At 45.7% G+C, this 22,293-nt stretch overlaps 1 protein-coding gene and 1 pseudogene across 1 annotated transcript in view; one reads left to right on the top strand and one right to left on the bottom strand.

The window, feature by feature from the left end:
• The window catches only part of IL1RAPL1 (interleukin 1 receptor accessory protein like 1), a 2,420,186-nt gene that overhangs the window by 1,049,156 nt on the left and 1,348,737 nt on the right, over positions 1–22,293 (top strand). The window lies entirely within an intron of this gene.
• On the bottom strand, positions 1,640–21,076 carry LOC147697836 (uncharacterized; annotated as a pseudogene).

Consider the following 22,293-nt stretch of genomic DNA (forward strand, 5'->3'; position numbering starts at 1 on the left):
CGGGAAGGTGGGGGGAGCGGCGGGAACTACAGGACTAGCCCACAGACACTGACCAACCAGGAGAACTGAGCAGTACTGCACCTAGACTTTACCAGCAGTGACCTCTCAGAACGGCCCTGGCTGGCTCCAGGGTTACTCAGGCGAGAGTGACTTTTGTGAAAGAGGGGCATATCAGACCAGCTGACTCTCCATAGCTATTGGAGGGAGGGAAGTAGAGCGGAGAGAGGGGAATCTTCAGGGCAGGGCTGCGCATGTGTGAGACCCGGAGTCTTCTCTTTTTGAGAGGGGTTTATGTATGACAAGAGCCAATATGATATAACTTGCCTGTTCTCTCCCAACCTTACAACTGATTGAATCCTTCTTCATACGTAACAGGAGAAAGGGTTCTCCGACCTGTTGTGTCATCTAGCAAATTGTTAACCCTGAGCCATCTTGGGTACAGTTCATGTCAGCCTGCACTCTTGAAATTAAAAATGTGGTGGTGTAGCTTAATTGAATTGTGAAAGACTTGTCACTAGGAAGGGGTATAGGAGCGATTACTGAAAAATCTTACCAATGCACAAAACCTATAGAAGGATGTAAATGATAACCTTGCCAATGTAAAACAGTTAGATTGAGTGAACTTAATTACATTAAGTTTTGGATCAGCTAAAAGAATGAGAAATTAAGAAAACTTTTATAAGGCAACCCGTATTTTTCTAAAACTGGTGTAGTGTCCTTATTTTTGAGTGGATGGACGTTATGTTACTGAAGGGTGTGACGCAAACTTAACACATGTACCTTTGAGTTAGGCCTTCCTACTTAGTGCCAAGCTACCCTATGTGACTTGGAGACCCCAGGTCCAACACCAAGCTTTCTGTAATTCTTGACTGGCCTCCAGGTTTTTGGATGCTCTCTCCATGTATTCAGCCATCCGGGAGCGGAGACCAAGTACATAGTCCACAACATCTAGCTTAGGCTTTTTGAGAGGTAACTCCCATCCTTCCTTCACCAAACATAGTGGACCCCTCACAGGGTGGCCAAACAAAAGTTCAAAAGGGCTGTAGCCAACCCCCTTCTGTGGGACCTCTCTGTAAGCAAAGAGCAAGCAGGGTAAGGGTGTCCCATTTCCGCCTAAGCTTCTCTGGTAATCCTTTTATCATTCCCATGAGGGTCTTGTTGAATCTCTCCACAAGCCCATTGCACTGTGGGTGATAGGGTGTGGTAAACTTGTAGTTTACTCCACACTCCTTCCACATTGCCTTTAAGTATCCAGATATGAAGTTGGTACCTCTGTCTGAAAGAACCTCCTTTGGAAAACCCACTCTTGAGAAAACTGCAAGAAGGGCCTTTGCCACAACCGGTGCTGTTGTGGTCCTCAGGGGAATTGCCTCTGAATACCTGGTGGCATGATCCACTACCACCAGTATAAATATGTGCCCAGATGCTGTTTGAGGATCCATGGGACCCACAATGTCTATTCCAACTCTTTCAAAGGGTACCCCCACCATAGGTAGTGGTATCAGGGGGGCCTTTGTTGTGCCACCTGACTTACCACTGGCTTGGCAAGTGACACAGGAGCGACAAAACTCATTGACATTTTCTGACATATGAGGCCAGTGAAAGTGAGGGACAAGCCTGTCCCAAGTCTTGTTCTGGCCTAAGTGTCCTGCAAGGGGAATATCATGGGCCAAGGTAAGAAGGAAGCCCCTACATTTAAAAGGTATGACCAACCTCCTGGTGGCACCAGGCTTGGGGTCTCTAGCCTCTGAATAAAGGAGCCCATCATCCCAATACACTTTATGGGTACCTTGAGCATTCCCTGCAGCCTCAGCAGCAGCTTGCTGTCTGAGGGGTTCAAGAGAAGGGCAATCTAATTGGGCCTGCCCCAGGTCTGCCCTTGAGGGCCCCCCTGTCCCCAGAAACTCAACCTGATCAGGTTCAAGCTCCTCAGAGACAGTCTCCTCTTGGACTGCAGGACCAGCTTCCTGTGAAGTCTGATCCTCAACCTGGGGAAAGTGGGAAGGCACAGCCTTAACCCTCTTGCTCTTTCTCTTGGGTTGTGGTTGGTCTATTGTTCCAAGATCCACCACAGGTTCAGGAAGGCACTTCTTAGCCTGAGTCATTGTCACTGCAAGGACATGTGCTGAAATCCCTAGCATTTCTGCATGAGTCTTGTACTCCACTTCTGACCAAACTGAGCTTTCCAGATCATTGCCTAACAGACAGTCTACTGGGAGGTCTGCACTCACAACAACTTTATTTAGGCCATTTACCCCTCCCAAGGACAAGTTCACAACAGCCACACTATGTGTAGTAGTGTTGTTGCTTGCATTGGTCACTAGGTAATTCTCACCTAGTACAATCTGTCCAGGGTCCACAAAGTCCGGTGTCACCATAGTGACACTGACACAAGTGTCCCTGTAGACCTGAGCCAGTTTCTCATTAATCAAAAGTGTCTGCCTATACTTGCCCAGGTTACTGAGACTCAAAGTAGTGGACAAAGATAAGTCCACATCATAAAGCAGAACTGCCTGAGTAGGGATTCTGACTAGGCCAGACTCCATCTCAGTACCCAGGGTCAACTCTACTAAACCCTTGGGTTGTGTACTACCACTGCTGACTGTACTAGGGGGTGCAGGTGCTTTAGGAACTGCAGTGGTAGGAACTGGATTTTTCTTGGTGCATTCACTCCCCCAATGGGAAATGGACTTACAGGTATTGCACCAAGGTTTCTTTGGGCCATCATTCTTCTTCTTTTTGTTACCATTTTGGGAACCACCCTCCTTATTAGAATTTTGTGGGCCTGAAGAAGACTTCTGGTCTTTTTCTTTATCTTTCTTATCCTCACCCTTCTGATCTGTTTTCTTCTAGTCACCACCATGGTTCTGGGGTTTCTGCTTAATCCTTGTTCTGATCCATTTGTCCATTTGCCCGCCTTCTTTCCCAATTCTTGGGGAGAGGTCAGATGAGAGTCAATAAGGTATTGATGCAACAGCTGGTTCTGACAGTTATTAAGGATCTGCTCTCTCATTATACAGTTGTACAATCCTGTATAGTCTGAGACTTTACTTCCCTGCAGCCAACCCTCCAGAGCCTTAGTGGCACAATCAACAAAATCAGTCCAGTCCTGAGTCTGTGCTTTTTGGGTGTCTCTGAACAACAACCTGTATTACTCAGTGGTTAGGCCAAACCCTTTAATAAGAGCACTCTTCAGGACAGAGTAGTTTTTGGCATCCTCAGGTCTAACTGTGAGGAGCCTATCCCTCCCTTTCTCAGAAAAGGAGTACCATAAAATTGCAGCCCACTGATCCTGAAGATCCTGCTGTACCATGCAGGCTCTCTCAAGAGCAGTCATCCATTTGTGGATGTCATCCCCTTCCTTGTTGGGGGGCACAATGTTTGTCAGGTTTCTATTATCATAGCCCCTGTCTTTCTCTCTAGGAATTATGCTGCCACCAGTGGAATCTAATCCACACAACGTTTGTTCTCTTGCTAAGGCAAGTTTAGCTTGAGCCAAGGCTATCTCTTCCCTCTCTATCTGGAGCTGGACAGCCCTCATTCTGGCCCTATGCTCTTTTCTCTGGGAGAAGTCATTCCCCTTTGAGATTCCCTTGAGACACTAGAAATATGAGAGTCCCCTGAGGGAGATCTCACCCTTCTATTGCCTGAGGGAACTATGTTGCTGGCCCTCTCCATTCCCATGTAGGTCCAAGTTGGTCTGGTTAAGCCTGCCAACTATGACCTGGTCACCCCTCTGATTCTAATCAGACTCATCTACTTCTGAGTCTTCCTCCTCATCCACCTCTGGGGTGGTCTCATTCTCAGGGGGGTTTATTCCATCTCCTGCATCTAAGGGAACGGCACTCGCCTTATCTAAGTCATCCTTTTCCAGGATGGCTATCTGGGAAGGAATAGTGGGGTTGTGACCCTTTTTTAGCCCTCTTGCAATGCATAAGGCACTCAAGTCTTTATGGCTAAGTTTGTCATAGCTGGAAGTTGCCTTGGTAAGGTCAACTGTCACAGGGGCAGAGCCTGAAGCTCCTCCTGTGCCATACATGACTGCTAGTGAGCTGCAAGTGGTGCACTTACCTACACTAAGTGTTTTCCTACTGTACCTTGCTAGTGAGTTGCAGGCAGGGTGTGCTAATCCCTTTGATCTACAACTACTAAGTTCAGTAGAACTTAAATATGCTAAGCTTTTGTTTATATGTACCTAAGGTACTTGATGTGATCTTTCAATTTGATAAAGAGATTGCAATGGTAAAACAACAGCAAGCTCAAATCCGCACCGCTGCACACCAATGTGAGAAGTTGGCCTGATATATGATGTTTCCAATTCTGGAACCACCTTGTATCAGTCCAAACAAAACCTTATGGTGTCTGGTTGTAAGTCAACCTTATAGACAAGCTATCCTAAGGGTAGCATGGACTAAGCAGCCTTAAAGGCTTAACTCTAGAGGTCGTGTTAAGCAAGCTGTTTTGCCAATCACAATCCTGTAATATCAAATGAAAGGACACCACACAAGTATATATTATAAAAATATATGTATTTATTTCTAAAATAATCCCCAGTACGCTTTATGAGTGCAGAGGCACAAGCATTTAAACAAAAGCACAGTTAAACATATAAAAGTTGCACAATTATGGATGAGGCCGGGGGGCCACGCAAACCATGTATTGAAAAAGTGGTATAAGAGATACCAATCGAACAGTGGTTAGGCCTAGGGCCTAGGGAATCGCTGGGACCAGTCGGGACTAGCAGTGCTGAAGTCGGGAAAAGCCCGCGGGAATCGGGTGCAGCGCTTAAAGCACACACACGCACCAATGCAAAGTCATTGGTGTGTAAAAGTTACAAAGTTACTGTATTAGGAACCTTCCGTCTGACCTAGAAGAATGAAACTTTAGACACATACACTAGAGGTGTGTACCAGTGTAAGAACACCGGCGTTGCTGAGTTACCTCACCCACAGGAAGCGGGTGCGAAGTAGTGTCGGGTTTTGTTACGCAGGTCGATGGTGCCTGAAGAGGATGATGCTGCAGGCGTCGTGAAGAGAAGGTTCTGGTGTGATCCAAGGGTGGATCGAAGATAAAGATGATCTGAAAGTAGAGGGGACAGAGTCTGGGTCACTCAGCAGTGACCAGGGTCGAACCAGGAAGGAACTAGGCAATGTCAGTCGCTTTCAGCTCGCTGTCATGAAGCTTCTCTCCGCTGCCACATGGACTCTGGGCCACCGAGGATGTCCAGGAGTGGATCACAAGCTGACCCACGCAGGCTCTCACTGACGGCGGTGTCGGCTTCCAGATCAGTGCAAACAACCCTTGGCAAGCGCAACCCATGCAGGATTCGAAGATGGCTTAATACTCGGACCAGGAGGGTCAGAGTGGGTGCTCCTTTTCAAGGGAGCGAGTGCAAGTCTGGAGCAACCAGATTCACAAGTCAGATTTCGAAGTTCGTTGGCACAGGGGCCACAAGCCAACAGGCAAGTGACCAGGCCAACGCGTTGAGCCAAAAAAAGCAGAAAGGCCCCACGCAGCACTCGGTGAGTGTAGAGTGGTGAGCTTCAGTACAAGAAAGGCTCAGGGCTGGGGCTTCTCAAACCCCAATGCACAGCTTCGAGGGTCACTCGTGGGTTGCACGGTCAGCGTCTCCTGGTCTTTCCAAGATGGCGGGCCCCTTGCTTCAGGTCACCTCCATGGGTATCAGTTCTGCAGGGACTGTGGATCGGGCTGTTAGATGGCAGGCACGCTGGTTCTTGTCAAACTCTGTCGCTCGAGTTCCGGCAGGAACTGCAACAAAGCAAACGTTGAGGTGCTGGATGGTGCCTGTTTGCACAGGGTGGTCATTCCTTGACCACAAGGGAGATTCTTCAGTCTTCTAAGTCGAGTAGGATGTCGAAGGGTCTAGAGTTTCATTTCATAATTTTCAGTCGGGATAATCTGAATGCTTGGGCATTGCTCCCACTCTTATACCAATCTGGTGGGCTGGATTACCTGCTGGGTCCCTCCTATGGGTGGGACCCAGGAAGGGGGTGGATACACACCTTTCCCTTTGTCCAGGGTCACGCTGGGACTGGGGCTGGTGAGCCCCAAAACCAGTTTGACCGGATTATGCAAGGGGAAGCCTTGTGCTCCCCAGGCAGTGTCTGGTTTCTTTCAAACCTCCCTGCTACAATCCACTATCTCCTGTCTGGTTTGGTGTGACACCTCCCCGTGACAGGAAATCCTTTGTCCAGGCCTCCACGGCTGAGTTTCCGTCAGCAGCAGGAGGTCAGACTCATGTCTGTGGCAGAAGCGTCCATTTTGTGATGCTGAGGCTCTTTTAAAAATCAACCGCGTTTTAGTAAAGTTACATGACTACTCCCTCTACAAGGGTGGGATGCTATCCCCGTCAACAGGACTGTCGAGGGGATAGTATTCCAAATCGTATGACACCTTACACGACATGTTTTGATAAAGCCAAACTGAAGTTAACATATAACCGCGATGGATTATAATGTACTTAATAGTATATGGTATGGCATTATCCCGGAACAGCTTAGGGAATAGGTCCCGACAGCTGCAGACAGGCTCAGCTCATGCTAGAGCACCATCTCACATAAAACCAAGCACTCTGCCACCAGGATTGTTAAGGCCTGCCATAGGAGTGACTTATAGGTATATTTGTGTCCAGGTATAGGTTTAGATATAGGCATACTATATCTAAGCAAGGGGTGATTACACCACCTTGCCCCAGCTGAGTGATCAGCCAGTTGTGTCAATTGTGGATAGCCAACCAGGGGTGGCAAAAGATATGCTGCAGCCTCTGGTATGCTTTGGATGCACCTATGCCCTGGGCACCTATAGTGCTCTGTACAGGGGCTGATAAGGTGACCCAAGCCAATTTAGTTATGCACCTAGGGTACATGGAATCCATTTTAAAGAGAGAGCAGATAGCCTGGGGCCCGGATTAGCAGGAAACCAGGCCAACTAAGTCGTAAATCAGCTAAACACAAGGCAACAAATCTGGGGTAACCATAGTCAGGTGTCCACCATCCTACACTTACCATCAGACAGAAATCAACATCCCAGTGGCACTTCTTATCAGGTTTCCTTTTTAGGCGAAGGTCAACACATCCCAGATGAATCAGATGGGGTAAACAATGAAACAGAAAAAAAGTCTGACCATTGTCTTCCAAGAGAATAACAAGGAGCCAGAAACCCTAGCTGAACCTGGGCTTGTAATTACCATCTCCTCTTTTCCCTTGAGTTCTTCTGAAATAAATGCTCTTCAGAAAGACACTTAATTCGTCCATACTTATCATTCCAATCAGCTTGAAATGGAAGTTAGCTTCTTCAAATTCATGCACACTTTGCGCCTTCAACTCATTTTTAATAACATCCTTGAAAACCAACCTCCTCAAGGGAGTGGAACCCTCAAAGGGTTGAGGACCAAGAGCAATTTCATTCCTCTGATAAGCCATACAATCTTGGACTCCTTTGAAATCCTAGTCAAACAGGATATACAAAATATCTTAAAAGCAAAGAAGCCAAAACACTCCAACCTTTCCATGAGGAAACATGGTATTTTGGTCAAACTCGCTAACAATCCCTCAATTACATGTACCAGCGCTGAAAAAGGTGGAACTCTTGTCAATATGGACTCTATTTTTTAATAGGAGAACATCTAAGCACATGTCCACGATCCACTAACTTACATGAAATTGGATGGTAATCCAATCGATGAATTCAAGAAATGTCTTAAATGTATCTTAGACACGGCGGTAATGAATGGCACCATTACTGAATGGGATAAACCATTTCTATTCACAGATTATCCCAGAAGTCCCAGCATATATATGCTGCCCAAAGTCCATAAGAATTTGATGAAACCACCGGTCCACCCGATTGTATTGGCTTGCAGGACCATTCAAGAACCAATTGGCAAATATTTGGACAGCTATTTTCAACCTTTGGTCCAACAGATGTCTACATATATTAAGGACACCAACAACTTTTTGCCTAAGATTAACTCCCTCAACATGGAGGCTGCTCATAACATGTTGCTCTGTACCTTTGAGGTAAAGGCACTATGCACGTCTATTCTGCATGATATGAGTATGATTGCTGTTGAACCCTTTTTGAATTCAAATGAATTTGTTCAAGACCGTAAATCTTTCTGCTTGAATTGTGGCATTACACTTGATATCACAGTTACTTTAAGTATGAAAATAAATACTTTCTCCAGCTTAATGAAACTTTGATGGGGAACTGCGTAGCTCCCCGCTATGCCATTTGTTATGTACAAGTTTGAACTTGATCATAAACTGTCAACAGATGTAGGAGAGTAGGGTCTGCTTCCTATAGTCACCCCACTTTTTGCTCTGATACACTGTTTTTTTGACTTTAGTGTGGCTGTGGGGCTGCTAATCAGACCCACAGCCCAGCTGTTCTCTCTCTAAATTCATACCATGTACTTTAGGATACATATTCAATTGGGTATTGGGTCACCTTTGTGAGCCCCTGTATAGTGTACCACAGGTAAGCAGGGCATAGCTGCATCCAAGGCCTACCAGGGGCTGCAGCATGTATTATGCCACCCCTGGCTGGCCATCCAAACTGACACAACTGCTGATCACTCAGCTGGGGCAAGGTCGTGTAATCACCCCTTGCTTAAGTATAGTATTCCTATACCTATCATTATATATAGACACATATATACCTATAAGTCCCTCCTATGGCAGGCCTTGACAATCCTGAAGGCAGAGTGCTTGGTTTTATGTGAGATGGTGCTCTAGCATGAGCTGAGCCTGTCTTCAGCTTTCGGAACCATGTCCTTATAGCTGTTCTATAATATAGCCATACCAGATACTTTTAAGTGCATTATAATCCTCGCGGTTAATGCTAACTTTGGTTTGGCTTTATCAAAATATGTCGTGTAAGATGTCATATGCTTTGGAATACTACCCCCCCTCCCGCCTGTCCTGGTGGCGGGGGTAGCATTCCACCCTTCTTGAGGGAGAAGACATGTAGTTGTAGCTTTACTGGTTAAATTTAAACAGAGCCTCAACATCACAAAATGGATGCTTCTGTCACAGACACGAGTCTGACCTCCTGCTGCTGGATGAAACTCCGGCAGGGGAGGCCTGGACAATAGGTTTCCTGCCTTGGGAGGTGCTAGCACCTCCCCAGACAGGCTATAGTGTATTGGGGCAGGGTGGGTTAAAAGAAATGAGGCACTGCCTAGGGCACACAAGGTGCTCCATGCATAGCCCGGTTCAAACCAGTTGCTGGGGCACTCCAGCTCAGGCACCAAATTGGACAAAGGGAAAGGGGTGTAACTACCCCCTTCCCAGGTTCCACCCATAGGCGGAACCTATTAGGTAATCCAGCCCCTTAGATTAGAATAAAGCTAGGAGCTGAATCTAGAGACTTTAGATTATCCTGAACTGAAACTCTGAAATGAAACTCTGACCTTCGACATTCTACTGCAACTAGAAGACTGAAGAATCTCCCTTGTGGTCAAGGAGTGACCACCCTGTGCAAACAGGCACCACCAGTAACTTGCCGGTTTGCTTTATTGATGCTCCCGCCGGAACCCGAAGACTTAGCGATACAGCCTCTGGACATCCAGACTTCTCTGACTCCGATCCACATTCACAGTAAAGCTGAGACCTGTGGCGGACACGAGGGACGTGGGACCAGACAACCTGCAGTACCAGCTTTTTGCTCACTGTGCAGCTTCTGAGGAATCCTCAAAGTTGTGCATTGGGACCTGAGAAGCCCCAACCCCAAGCAGTAAATGCACTGAAGCTCAGCCCTCCACACTCCACGAGTGCCGCGTGAGGCCTGTGCCTGCCTTTCTCCTTGAAGCTTCTTCACCTTTGCTAGCCCATTGGCTAGTGGCCCTCCTGAAGACATCCTATTAAATCAACACTGCTTGTTTGATTGCTCTGGGGTTGCTCCTGCTTTCCTATAAAGGGGAAGCTCCACAGACCTTGCTGGTCTTAACTAGAAGCCGATCTTCCCTTACTGCATGGGTTGCCTTTGCCAAGGCTTGTTGACTCCAATCCAGAAGCCGACACTTCCAACAGCAAGATTCTTCATGGAACAGTCCCTATCTAGCTCCTGGTAGTCGTCGACGCCTCCTGGTCCATGTGGCTGCAGAGACAAACTTTACTTCTTCACCTGATTGCATCTCGACATCGCCTGGTTCCTTCCTGGTTCCTTCCTGGTCACTGGCTAGTGACCCAGACTCTGTCCCCTTTGCTTTCAGGTTCTTCACTTCTCCGATCCACCCTTGGATCCACCCGGACATCTTCCTCCTGGTTGCCTGCAGCATCTTCTTGCAGCTCTCCATAGGATTCGACGACGAAACCCGACACGAAAGAACACCTATGCACCCGACTTCCCTGGGTGAGGTAACTCGAGTACTCCGGTGGTCCCGTGGGTAATAACTATCCAAGTGTCCTACTTTAACTGGGTTTTCCCGTAGTCCACCCGGAAATGTCCGAAATCAACTTCTTTATAACTTTTACGTTCCCATTGAAAGTCTAGGAGAACCCACTTGTGTGTTTAGACACTGCACATGCATCCTGTGGGACTCCTACTTCCTAACCTTTGGTTGATCAGTGTAGCCCCAGGGATTTCCTAGGCCTACTCCCCTTTCCTGAAGTGGTTCTTATACCACTTACTTAGTATATGGTTTGTGAGGCTCCTAGGGCAGAATTGTATTTGTACAACTTATAGTATGCTTATTGAGTAACGGTGGGATAAGAGCTTGCTGATTGTTTTACCATAATATCTTGAGATATCATTTGAAAGATCACATTAAGGTACCTAGAGGTACATATAAATCAAGTCTTAAATACTTAAGTTCTACTGAACTTAGTTGTTGTAGAACAAAGGGGCTAGCACACCCTGACTACAACTCCTAGAGAGGTTTAGTAGATAACACTTAGTGTAGGTAGGTGCTTACACCACACCTCACTAGATCATGTCTCTGAGAGCAGAACCAAGTGGATCTCTCCCAGTGGAGGTAGATCCTTTAAGGATACCTTCCAGATATGATACCCTAACCTTCCATGATTTGAGGCACTTGTGCACATCTAGGAGGTTAAAACAGGGTTCAAACCCTACCCTCAAGCACCTGATAGAGCTCATGGAAGAATATGATGCTAAGAAAGCCTCCAACACAGGTCTTACAGGCAATGCAGAAGAGGGTCAGCCCTCTGCAAAGGATTCTCCTGATCACAATCTAATTGACGAGAGTGAAGTAGAGGAGGACTCTGAGGGGGATGACGATGGCCAGGTCCAGGTAGGAGTACTTAGCCAGGCCAACCTAAGCCTACATGGGACTGGAAAGGGCCTAGTACCTTACAGACCCCCAAGCAGGCTTAATTCTGAGCACAGGAGGTGGAGATCCCTATCCAGGGAATCTCCCCACTCTGGAGTCTCAGTAGGGACAGATGCTATCAGGAGAATGTCTTTCCCTGAGAGTAGAGAACATCCGGCAAGAATAAAAGAAGTCAATCTGAGGATTGAGAGGCAAGAACTTGCCCTAGCCAAAGAGAGACTTACTCTTGCAAGAGAGCAAAAGTTAAATGGGTTAGATCCCACTGGTGGCAGCAATATCCCTAAGGATAAGGATAGGTCCTATGATAATAGAACCCTAGGCAAGATTGCCACTCCCTACAAAGTTAGGGATGACATCCACAAATGGATAACTGCTTTGGTGAGGGCTTTCAAAGTACAGCAGGTACCCCAAAGTCAGTGGGCAGCAATCTTATGGCTCTCCTTTTCAGAAAAAGGTAGAGACAAGCTCCTCTGGAGTTAGTGATGAGGATGCTAACAACTACACAGTCCTGAAGAGTGCACTGAATGATGGGTTTGGCCTAACCACTGAACAGTATAGGTTGCTGTTCAGGGATACCCAGAAGACACAGAATCAGGACCGGACTGATTTTGTAGATTATGCCACTAAGGCTCTGGAAGGCTGGTTACTGGGCAGTAAAGTTAAGACCTATACAGGATTGTATAATTTGATCATGAGAGAACAAATACTTAATAATTGTCAGAACCAGTTGTTGCATTAACACCTGATTGACTCTGATCTGACCTCTCCCCAAGAATTGGGAAAGAAGGCAGATAAATGGGTCAGGGTGAACCAGAAAAACCAGAACCAAGGTGGTGATCAGAAGAAGCCAGACCAAAAAGGTGGGGATCAGAAAGTAAAAAACCAGAAGTCTTCCACAGGTCCCCAAAAACCTTCTACTGAGGGGGATTCCAAGAAATCAAGGAAGAAAGAAGGTAAAAAAAAAACTCTGGTACAATATCTGTAAAAGTAATACTCACTGAACCAGTGATTGAAACAAAAAGGAGACAGCTCCAGCCACCATTGCCCCTAAGGCAACTGTTCCCCCTAGTGCAGCTAATAGTGTTGGTTCTCAACAGAAGGGTGGGGTAGGGTTAACCCTGGGAACTGAGATGGACTCTGGCCTAGTCAGAGTACCAACTCAATCTGTTCTTGTCTGTGATGTAGACATGGCTATGTCCTCTACTGTGAGCCCCAATAACTTTGGCAAGTACAGACAGACACCTTTAATTAATAATAAAGTGGCTCAGGCCTACAGGGACACATGTGCCAGTGTCACCATGGTGACGCCTAACTTTGTGGACCCTGGACAGATCATACTAGGTGAGAATTACCTAGTGACCAATGCTAGCAATGCCACTACCACCCATAGTATGGCAATTGTTAATTTCTCCTGGGAGGGGTAACTGGCCTCAAAAGAGTTGTTGTAATTTCAGACCTCCCTGTAGAATGTTTGTTGGGCAATGATTTAGAACCTTCAGTCTGGTCTGAAGTGGAGTATAGGACTCATGCAGAGATGCTGGGCATATCAGCACATGTCCTTGCTGTGACCAGGTCACAGGCCAAAAAGTGCCAAACTGAACAGGCACTGGATCCTGAAACTATGGACCAGTTGCCTTCCAAGAGAAAGAGCAAAAGGGTTAAGGCAGTGTCTTCCCCCTTGCCTCAGGTTGAGGATCAGTCTTCTCAGGAAGCTGAGTGTGAGACCCAAGAAGGAACTGTCATAGAAGAGCTTGAACCTGAGCAGGTTGAGTTTCTTGGGTCAGGAGGACCTTCAATGGCAGACTTGGGGCAGGCACGATTGGATTGCCTCTCTCTTGAACCCCTCAGACAGCAAGCTGTGTTGAGGCTGCTGGGAATGCTACAGGTACCCATAAAGTGTATTGGGATGAAGGGCTCCTTAATTCAGAGGCTAGAGACCCCACGCCTGGTGCTTCCAGAAGGCTGGTCATACCTTTGGCATTCAGGGGCTTCCTTCTTACCTTAGCGCATGATGTTCCCTTAGCAGGACATCTTGGCCAGAACAAGACTTGGGACAGGCTTGTCCCTCACTTTCACTGTCCCCACATGTCAGAAGATACCAAGGAGTTTTGTTGCTCTTTTGACACCAGCCAAGCCAGTGGCAAATCAGGTGGAACCACAAAGGCCCCCCTTATACCTCTACCTGTGGTGGGGGGTTCCTTTGAAAGAGTTGGGATAGACATTGTTGGACCAATGGATCCCCAAACAGCATCTGGGCACAGGTTTATTCTGGTGGTAGTGGATCATGCCACCAGATACCCAGAAGCTATTCCCCTAAGGACCACAACAGCATCTGTTGTGGCAAGAGCCCTCCTGGGAGTTTTCTCAAGAGTGGGCTTTCCGAAGGAGGTTGTCTCAGATAGAGGTGCAAACTTCATGTCTGGGTACCTAACTGCTATGTGGAAGGAGTTTGGTGTGAACTACAAGTTCACCACACCCTATCATCCACAATGCAATGGCCATGTGGAAAGATTCAACAAGACCTTAAAGGGCATGATCAAGGGTTTACCTGAAAATCTTAGGCGAAGATGGGACATCCTTCTGCCCTGCCTTTTGTTCGCCTACAGAGAGGTCCCACAAAAGGGGGTTGGCTACAGCCCTTTTGAACTTTTGTTTGGACATCCTGTAAGAGGACCCCTGTGTCTTATGAAGGAAGTATAGGAGTTACCTCTCAAAAAGCCTAAGCAAGACATAGTGGACTATGTACTTGGTCTCCGCTCCAGGGGCCGAATACATGAAAAAGGCTTCTAAAAACCTTGAGGCTAGCCAGGAACTTCAAAAAGCCTGGCATGGCCAAAAGGCTGTGCTGACCGTGTACCAGCCAGGACAGAAAGTGTGGGTGTTGGAGCCAGTGGCCCCAGCAGCACTCCAAGACAAATGGTCTGGACCCCACACTATTTTTGAGCAAAAGGGAGAGGTAACCTATTTGGTTGATCTTGGGACTCCCAGGAGCCCCCACAGGGTGCTTCATCTCAACAGACTGAAGGCATATGTTGACAGGGCAGACATGGGCTTGCTCATGGCTACAGATGAGGGACAGGAGGAGGAGAGTGACCCTCTCCCAGACCTTCTTTCTCAGATCCCTGATGATGGTTCAGTTGATGAGTGGCCTCGGCAGGCAGCCTCACTGACCAGCAGCAACAGGACTGCAGACAAGTTTTACAGGCCTATAGACATATGTTTTTCCTGACCCCAAGTCAGACAAAGTGGTGCACCCATGAGATGGACACTGGTGACAGTCTGCCTGTCAAGAGTAAAATCTACAGGGACTGTATAAGGACAGAGATCCAAAAGATGTTGGAACTGGGAGTTATGGAGCCCTCAGAGAGCCCCTGGGCCAGTCCAGTAGTCCTTGTGCCAAAGTCTCACACCCAAGATAATAAGAGAGAGATGAGGTTTTGTCTGGGCTACAGAGGTCTCAATGCTGTCACTAGGACAGATGCCCATCCAATACCCAGGTCAGATGAGCTCATTGACAGATTGGCTTCTGCCAAGTTTTTGAGCACATTTGACCTGACAGCAGGCTACTGGCAAATCAGACTAGCTGATGATGCAAAAGCCAAAAACAGCATTTTCAACCCCAGGATTTCATTACCAATTTGTGGTGATGCCCTTTGGCTTGAACAATACACCTGCCACTTTCCAAAGGTTGGTAAACCAAGCCCTCTCTGGGCTGGATGACTTTGTGCTGCTTATCTAGCTTATATTGCTGTCTTTAGCTCCACCTGGGAGGATCACCTGATCCACCTGAAGAAGGTTTTGGAGGCCCTGCGAAAGTCAGGCCTATGCCTATCAAGGTCACTAAGTCGTAGATAGGGCAGAGTAAGGTTGTGTACCTGGGACACCTTGTAGGTGGGGGTCAGGTTCAGCCACTGCAGAGCAAGCCCCCGGGTGTCTACTTTTCGGAAATGTGTGGGTTTGGTAGGTTTCCCTAGATGGCCGTCTAGCACGGGGCCAAAAACCCAGGTAAACCAGGTAACCCCCATTGCAAAAGCTGGTGGTTTTGACATTTGCAAATTGCCCATGTCAAAACCACCAGCTTTTGCAAGGGGAGTTACCTGGGTTTAAATGCCGGGGTCTCAATTTCTGACCATGCAGGTGGTGGTCTCAATATTAATTGTTCAAATTCTAAATAAAAAGAACATACATTGCATGGTGACTGGCTGGTAAATGTTCATAGACAGGCCAGCACACGCCTGTCCAGGCAGGTATGTTTGTGTATCATCGCGTTAGTGATGATGCCATCACGCCGATCATAAATCCAAGAAGTCATCGACAAACTATGGCTTGCATTCTATTCCCAGAGTCTGCTGCACCCTGCCCCTGCCTGAGCCTAAGCCTCCAATTTAATAATTGTAGCTGGGGGCTTGCTCATGACGTATTTGAGGCAAGGAAGTTGCGAGAGCGCATTTGGAACTTGGGAGTGAGGGCTCTTGAGAAGAATAAACAAAAGGAAGTTTGGACTTTCCACTTGCTGTGTAGCCAGAGTAACATATCCTGAAGCCCTGCATTGCTGCTATCCTCAATGTGCTCGATGCGGCTGTGGACCAACACAACTTTTGTGTGTCATGGTGTCACCTGTAGAATCCGTGCGCTGCGCTGCACCGCAGAATGGTAATTGCTGAGAGTGCGTGAGTCCAGTAGGCACCACAGCCATACTTACCAACATTGGCAGCATCACGGCTTGGGAAAATGCCTGTGCTGTAGCAGGGAGGGTCACAGCAAGCTGAGCAGTGGATGCCGATGCAGTCACCATCCCTGGACCTACTAATTACAGGCAGCACTAGCAGTGAAATCACCTGCTGTGCTCGAGCAGCAGTCGGTTCCCAATAAACTCAGTCATACCGCACTGATTAATATATGCAACAAAAGCATTTTCATTTGGTGTACATGTTGTTTTTGCACTCTGTGTAGGTAAGAAAGTAAAACACGCCATCTTCCACTTCTTCAGGAATCACAACAGGAAAACGCAGAGTTCAAAATAGCAGGGACATGTACAGGCTGACGACAGGCGTCACAGGCAGCAGCAGTGTTATAGATGAGAGAGAGATCAGGAGTAAAGAGAAGAAAGAAACAACAGGAGAGGAGAGAGGTAAGAAGGCGCTAAGTAGAAGAAAAGGAGAGCAAATCAGATACAAAGAGAAAGCAGCCATGAGGTGAAGAAGAGAGCATTAAGAAGAGAGAAGATAGAATGAAAGGATGTAGAGGACAGGACAGAGGGAAAAAAAGCAGACAAATAATAAAATGGAGACACAGCTAATCACTGCTAGAAGAGTGATAGTAAAAAGAGCCAAGATCGAGGGGAGAGAAAGCAGAGCATGGATAAAAGTGAAGAGGAAAAAGGGCAGGGCTACAATGAATAGAGGGCAAATCAGAAATACAGGGAATAAAGTAACACACCAGGTGTGACAAATATGATAGAAAACAATTAGAGTGGTGAGAGGATAGACTCTTAGAGCAAAGACTTAGGGGACAGACAATAGATCATGGTTAGAAGATAGAGACTGAGACACTGAGAGTGTTGAAAGTGGGGCTCACCGGAGGAAGAACTGAGCTGTGGCCTCCTTGGCAACATTTTCAGCACCTGCACTTCTTTTTTTTTACAAATTAAGCACTGGGCCCTACAATACTCCAGTAAGTCTGGGCTTGCTATTCCCCCTTGTACTTTTTTCCTCCTCAGTTTGTTCCAGGCTATTCTTGTGCTTTTTGCTGACCAAATGAAACTTGCAAGTTTCCCTTGTATCTTCTTTAGGGCTTCCCTCGTAAATTCTAATGGGATAGTGTTGAAGATATATGTAAATTTGGGAAGTACCGACATTTTAAGTAGATTGGATTTTCCAATAAAGGTAAGGGGTAGACCTCCCCATGCTTTTAGCAGTTTCCTGACTTTAATGGTGATCCTATTAAGGTTAGTCTTAGTCAATTTGTCCAGATCTTTGATTAGAACTATTCCCAGGTATCTATTTTTTTTCCTGGTGTAGGTGTTGTTGGCTGTGGAGTTCCAGCTCATGATTTCTGTTTTTGACAGGTTTGTTAGATAGCCGGACACTTTCCCAAATTCAGACAGAGTTTCTTCTATTGATGTGATAGATCCCTCGTAGTTATTAGTCAAAATCATTAGGTTGTCTGCATATAGGGCAACCTTCTTTTCCCACCCATGATGTTTAAAAGGATAATACTTGGATGCTTCCTAAGACTGTTTGCCAAGGGCTCAATGTATAAATTAAAGAGAAGAGAGGAGAGAGGGCAGCCCTGTATTGTCCCTCTCTTTATCTTGATATTCTCTGTTAGACCCCCATTAACTAGAATCTTGGCCTTAGGTGCTCTGTACAGTTCTTTGACCATTCCCTGAAAGTTTTGTCCTAGATTATACTTCCTTAAGGTGCTATTTAGGAAGGCCCAGTTCACCCTATCAAAGGCTTTAGCCGCGTCAAGGGTGACTATGGTCATGGGCGTTTTTTTCTGTCGCTGCTATGTCTATGGCCCCAGTGAGTTCATGTGTTAAGTCATGCAGCTGCCCTTCATAAAGCCTTTCTGATCTGTCTTGATTAGGTTTCCGGCTATTTTCCCTAGCCTTTTTGTCATGATTTTTGTGTGTATTTTATAGTCACAATTTAGTAACGAGAGTGTTCGGTAGGACTCACATTTTGCTGGATTTTTTCCTGGCTTTACTATAATATTTATTGTTGCGTCATCCCATGATTCTGGAAGGTTCTCTTTCTCTTGAAATATTATGTTTAGCAGGTCTGTGAGGGGGCCAATCAAGACCTCACTGAGCTTAATGTATAGTTCATTTGGAAGTGCGTCTGGACCTGCCGCTTTCCCCCTCTTTAGGCCTTTCAACACTTCCATTACTTCTTCTCTTGTGATCTCCGAATTTAATTCTTCACTGGTGGAAGAGTGATAGTAAAAAGAGCCAAGATCGAGGGGAGAGAAAGCAGAGCATGGATAAAAGTGAAGAGGAAAAAGGGCAGGTCTAGAATGAATAGAGGGCAAATCAGAAAAACAAGGAATAAAGTAACACACCAGGTGTGACAAATATGATAGAAAACAATTAGAGAGGTGAGAGGATAGACTCTCTTAGAGCAAAGACTTAGGGGACAGACAATAGATCATGGTTAAAGATAGAGACTGAGACACTTAGAGTGTTGAAAGTGGGGCTCACCGGAGGAAGAACTGAGCTGTGGCCTCCTTGGCAACATTTTCAGCACCTGCACTTCTTTTTTACAAATTAAGCACTGGGCCCTACAATACTCCAGTAAGTCTGGGCTTGCTATTCCCCCTTGTACTTTTTTCCTCCTCAGTTTGTTCCAGGCTATTCTTGTGATTTTTGCTGACCAAATGAAACTTGCAAGTTCCCCTTGTATCTTCTTTAGGGCTTCCCTCGTAAATTCTAAAGGGATAGTGTTGAAGATGTATGTAAACTTGGGAAGTACCGACATTTTAAGTAGATTGGATTTTCCAATAAAGGTAAGGGGTAGACCTCCCCATGCTTTTAGCAGTTTCCTGACTTTAGTGGTGATCCTATCAAGGTCAGTCTTAGTCAATTTGTCCAGATCTTTGATTAGATCTATTCCCAGGTATCTATTTTTTTTCCTGGTGTAGGTGTTGTTGACTGTGGAGTTCCAGCTCATGATTTCTGTTTTTGACTGGTTTGTTTGATAGCCGGACACTTTCGCAAATTCAGACAGAGTTTCTTCTATTGATGTGATAGATCCCTCGTAGTTATTAGTCAAAATCATTAGTTCGTCTGCATATAGGGCAACCTTCTTTTCCCACCCATGATGCTTAAAAGGATAATACTTCGATGCTTCCTAAGACTGTTTGCCAAGGGCTCAATGTATAAATTAAAGAGAAGAGAGGAGACAGGGCAGCCCTGTATTGTCCCTCTCTTTATCTTGATATTCTCTGTTAGACCCCCATTAACTAGAATCTTGGCCTTAGGTGCTCTGTACAGTTCTTTGACCATTCCCTGAAAGTTTTGTCCTAGATTGTACTCCCTAAGGTGCTTTTTAGGAAGGCCCAGTTCACCCCATCAAAGGCTTTAGCCGCGTCAAGAGTGACTATGGTCAGGGGCGTTTTTTTCTGTCGCTGCTATGTCTATGGCCCCAGTGAGCTCATGTGTTAAGTCATGCAGCTGCCCTTCATAAAGCCTTTCTGATCTGTCTTGATTAGGTTTCCGGCTATTTTCCCTAGCCTTTTTGTCATGATTTTTGTGTGTATTTTATAGTCACAATTTAGTAACGAGAGTGTTCGGTAGGACTCACATTTTGCTGGATTTTTTCCTGGCTTTAATATAATATTTATTGTTGCGTCATCCCATGATTCTGGAAGGTTCTCTTTCTCTTGAAATATTATGTTTAGCAGGTCTGTGAGGGGGCCAATCAAGACCTCACTGAGCTTAATGTATAGTTCATTTGGAAGTGCGTCTGGACCTGCCGCTTTCCCCCTCTTTAGGCCTTTCAACACTTCCATTACTTCTTCTCTTGTGATCTCCGAATTTAATTCTTCACTGCTGGAAGAGTGATATTTTATAGTCACAATTTAGTAACGAGAGTGGTCGGTAGGACTCACATTTTGCTGGATTTTTTCCTGGCTTTAATATAATATTTATTGTTGCGTCATCCCATGATTCTGGAAGTTTATCTTTCTCTTGAAATATGGGGCCTCATTTATGAGAAATGACGTATCGCTGCGTAAAAGCAGCGATGCGTCACTTCTCAGTGCGCACTCCTAATGACATTACTGATGCGTCAAATTTAATGTATGACGCATCATGTCGCAAGGAGTTACAGATACGTCAGTATTTCTGACGTATCTATAATCGCAAAAGTGACGCATTGCAGGAGTGTGTCACAAAAGTGACGCAACTCCAGCAATGGGTCCTTTCACATGGGGCAAGCCCCATGTAAAAGGGCCTGCGTCAGTCTTACGCCTGCTGTGAGGCAGGCGCAAGATTTGACGCAACGGCGTCCTAAAAGTGACGCAGTGAAATCTCATAGATTTCACTGCGTCACTTCTACGACTCTTCCTTGCGTCAATACGCCCCCCTTGCATACATTATACCTGGCGCAAGTATAATGTGGCGCAGGGGTTTACAAAGTGACGCATCTACCTAGATGCGTCACTTTGTAAATATGGCGCAACAAGGCGCATTTTTACGCCACTGGTGCGTCACAAAAAGTGACGCACCGGCGGCGTAAAAGTGACGCACAGCTTAAAGGTTCTCTTTCTCTTGAAATATTATGTTTAGCAGGTCTGTGAGGGGGCCAATCAAGACCTCACTAAGCTTAATGTATAGTTCATTTGGAAGTGTGTCTGGACCTGCCGTTTTCCCCCTCTTAGGCCTTTCAACACTTCCATTACTTCTTCTCTTGTGATCTCCGAACTTAATTCTTCCTTTTCCTCATTTGTCAGCCTTGGGAGTTCTTGAGCTTCTAGATATTCCTTGATTTGTTGATGAGTGGGATGTGTGTCCTCTGTGTATAGTTCTGTGAAGAATTTTATGAATTCTTCCATAATTACAGTGTCATCTGAGCTTGATTCTGTGACACCTTGTGGCTGGATTTTGACTATCTTGTTCCTGGTTGAGTCGGATTTCGTTTTCCAGGCCAATAATTTACTGCAGCCCTCTCCATACTCATAGTGCGACAATTTGCTCGCTTCCCATCTCTCCCTCACTTTACTCTCTAATATTCCTGCTAGATTCTCATTTTGTTTCATCCTGTCAACTACCAGCTCTCTTTTTCTACCTGCATCATCTTCAGACTCTATTTGTGTATCCAAATTATTTATGATGTTTTCTAGCTTTCCTATCTCTTGTTTTTTTTTTTTTTTTTGTGTACTGCCAGATTTCGTATTTTCCCCATAATTACTGCCTTATATGAGTCCCATATGATGTGTGGAGAAGTTCCCTCCCTGTTATTTTCGAAATAGGTGATAGACTCTGCCTTAAGTTCTGTTGTGATGTGTGGGTCATTTAGAATGGTGCGATCTACCGTCCACCTTGAGGTTGTTTTGTTACTTCCCAATTGAGTTTTTAAAATCACGACGGAATGATCGGACAAGTGAGCCGGCAGGTGCTCAACTCTTTGTATGTTGTTTACCAGGGATTTATCTACTAAAAAGTAGTAAATTCTGGACTGTAATTTTAGTTTTTTATTCCTAAACGTATAAGCATGTATTTTGTCTCCTTTCCCTTTCCAAATGTCTTCCAGACCTAGATCTCTTTTAAAGATAACCAGCCAGTCTCTCATTTTTGGTAGGTTTGGTTGTTTCAGCGGGGGGAATGGTCAGTTTTAACGTTTTGGATTAAGTTAAAATCTCCTCCTAGTAATATTGGGGAAGTGGCAGATATTAGTTGTGTGTATAAGTTCTGAAGTGGGGCTGGGTCATCCATGTTAGGCCCATAGTAACCCGCAATAGTGTATGGATTATTGTGAATTTTTACCCTAGTGACCACCCACCTGCCTTTTTATCTAGATCTACTTCCTCTATTTTAGCTTTTAGAGATTTTTTAAATAGGATTGCTATCCCTTTTACAACACAATCTTGATTTGTGCACACAAACCCATCTACCCATTTTAGTTTTTTTAAGATTCCTTCCCACTCTTTTTTTAGAAGATGTGTTTCTTGTAAGAATTTGATTTCACAGTCTATAACCTTCAGATATTCCAAAATACGACATCTTCTGCTTGGCGTTCTGAGACCGTTGAAAGTATGTTAACTCTGTTCACCATTCTTTCTCTTGTCTCCTATTTGTTGTGTCTTCCTACCAGGCTTTTGCGACATTTGTCAGTCCCTGATTTCACCTTTCTCACAGTTTGTGGACTTTTTTTTGTTTTTTCCCTATTTTGCTCCCCCCTTGTGTACATTTTTTTGTTTTGTTATTTCAAGTGATTAAAACTGTCCCACCCTGGGGAAGCCTCCCTGTTAGCTTT

The sequence above is a fragment of the Lissotriton vulgaris genome, chromosome 8, assembly GCF_964263255.1.
Source record: "Lissotriton vulgaris chromosome 8, aLisVul1.2, whole genome shotgun sequence".
Lineage (NCBI taxonomy): Eukaryota > Metazoa > Chordata > Amphibia > Caudata > Salamandridae > Lissotriton > Lissotriton vulgaris.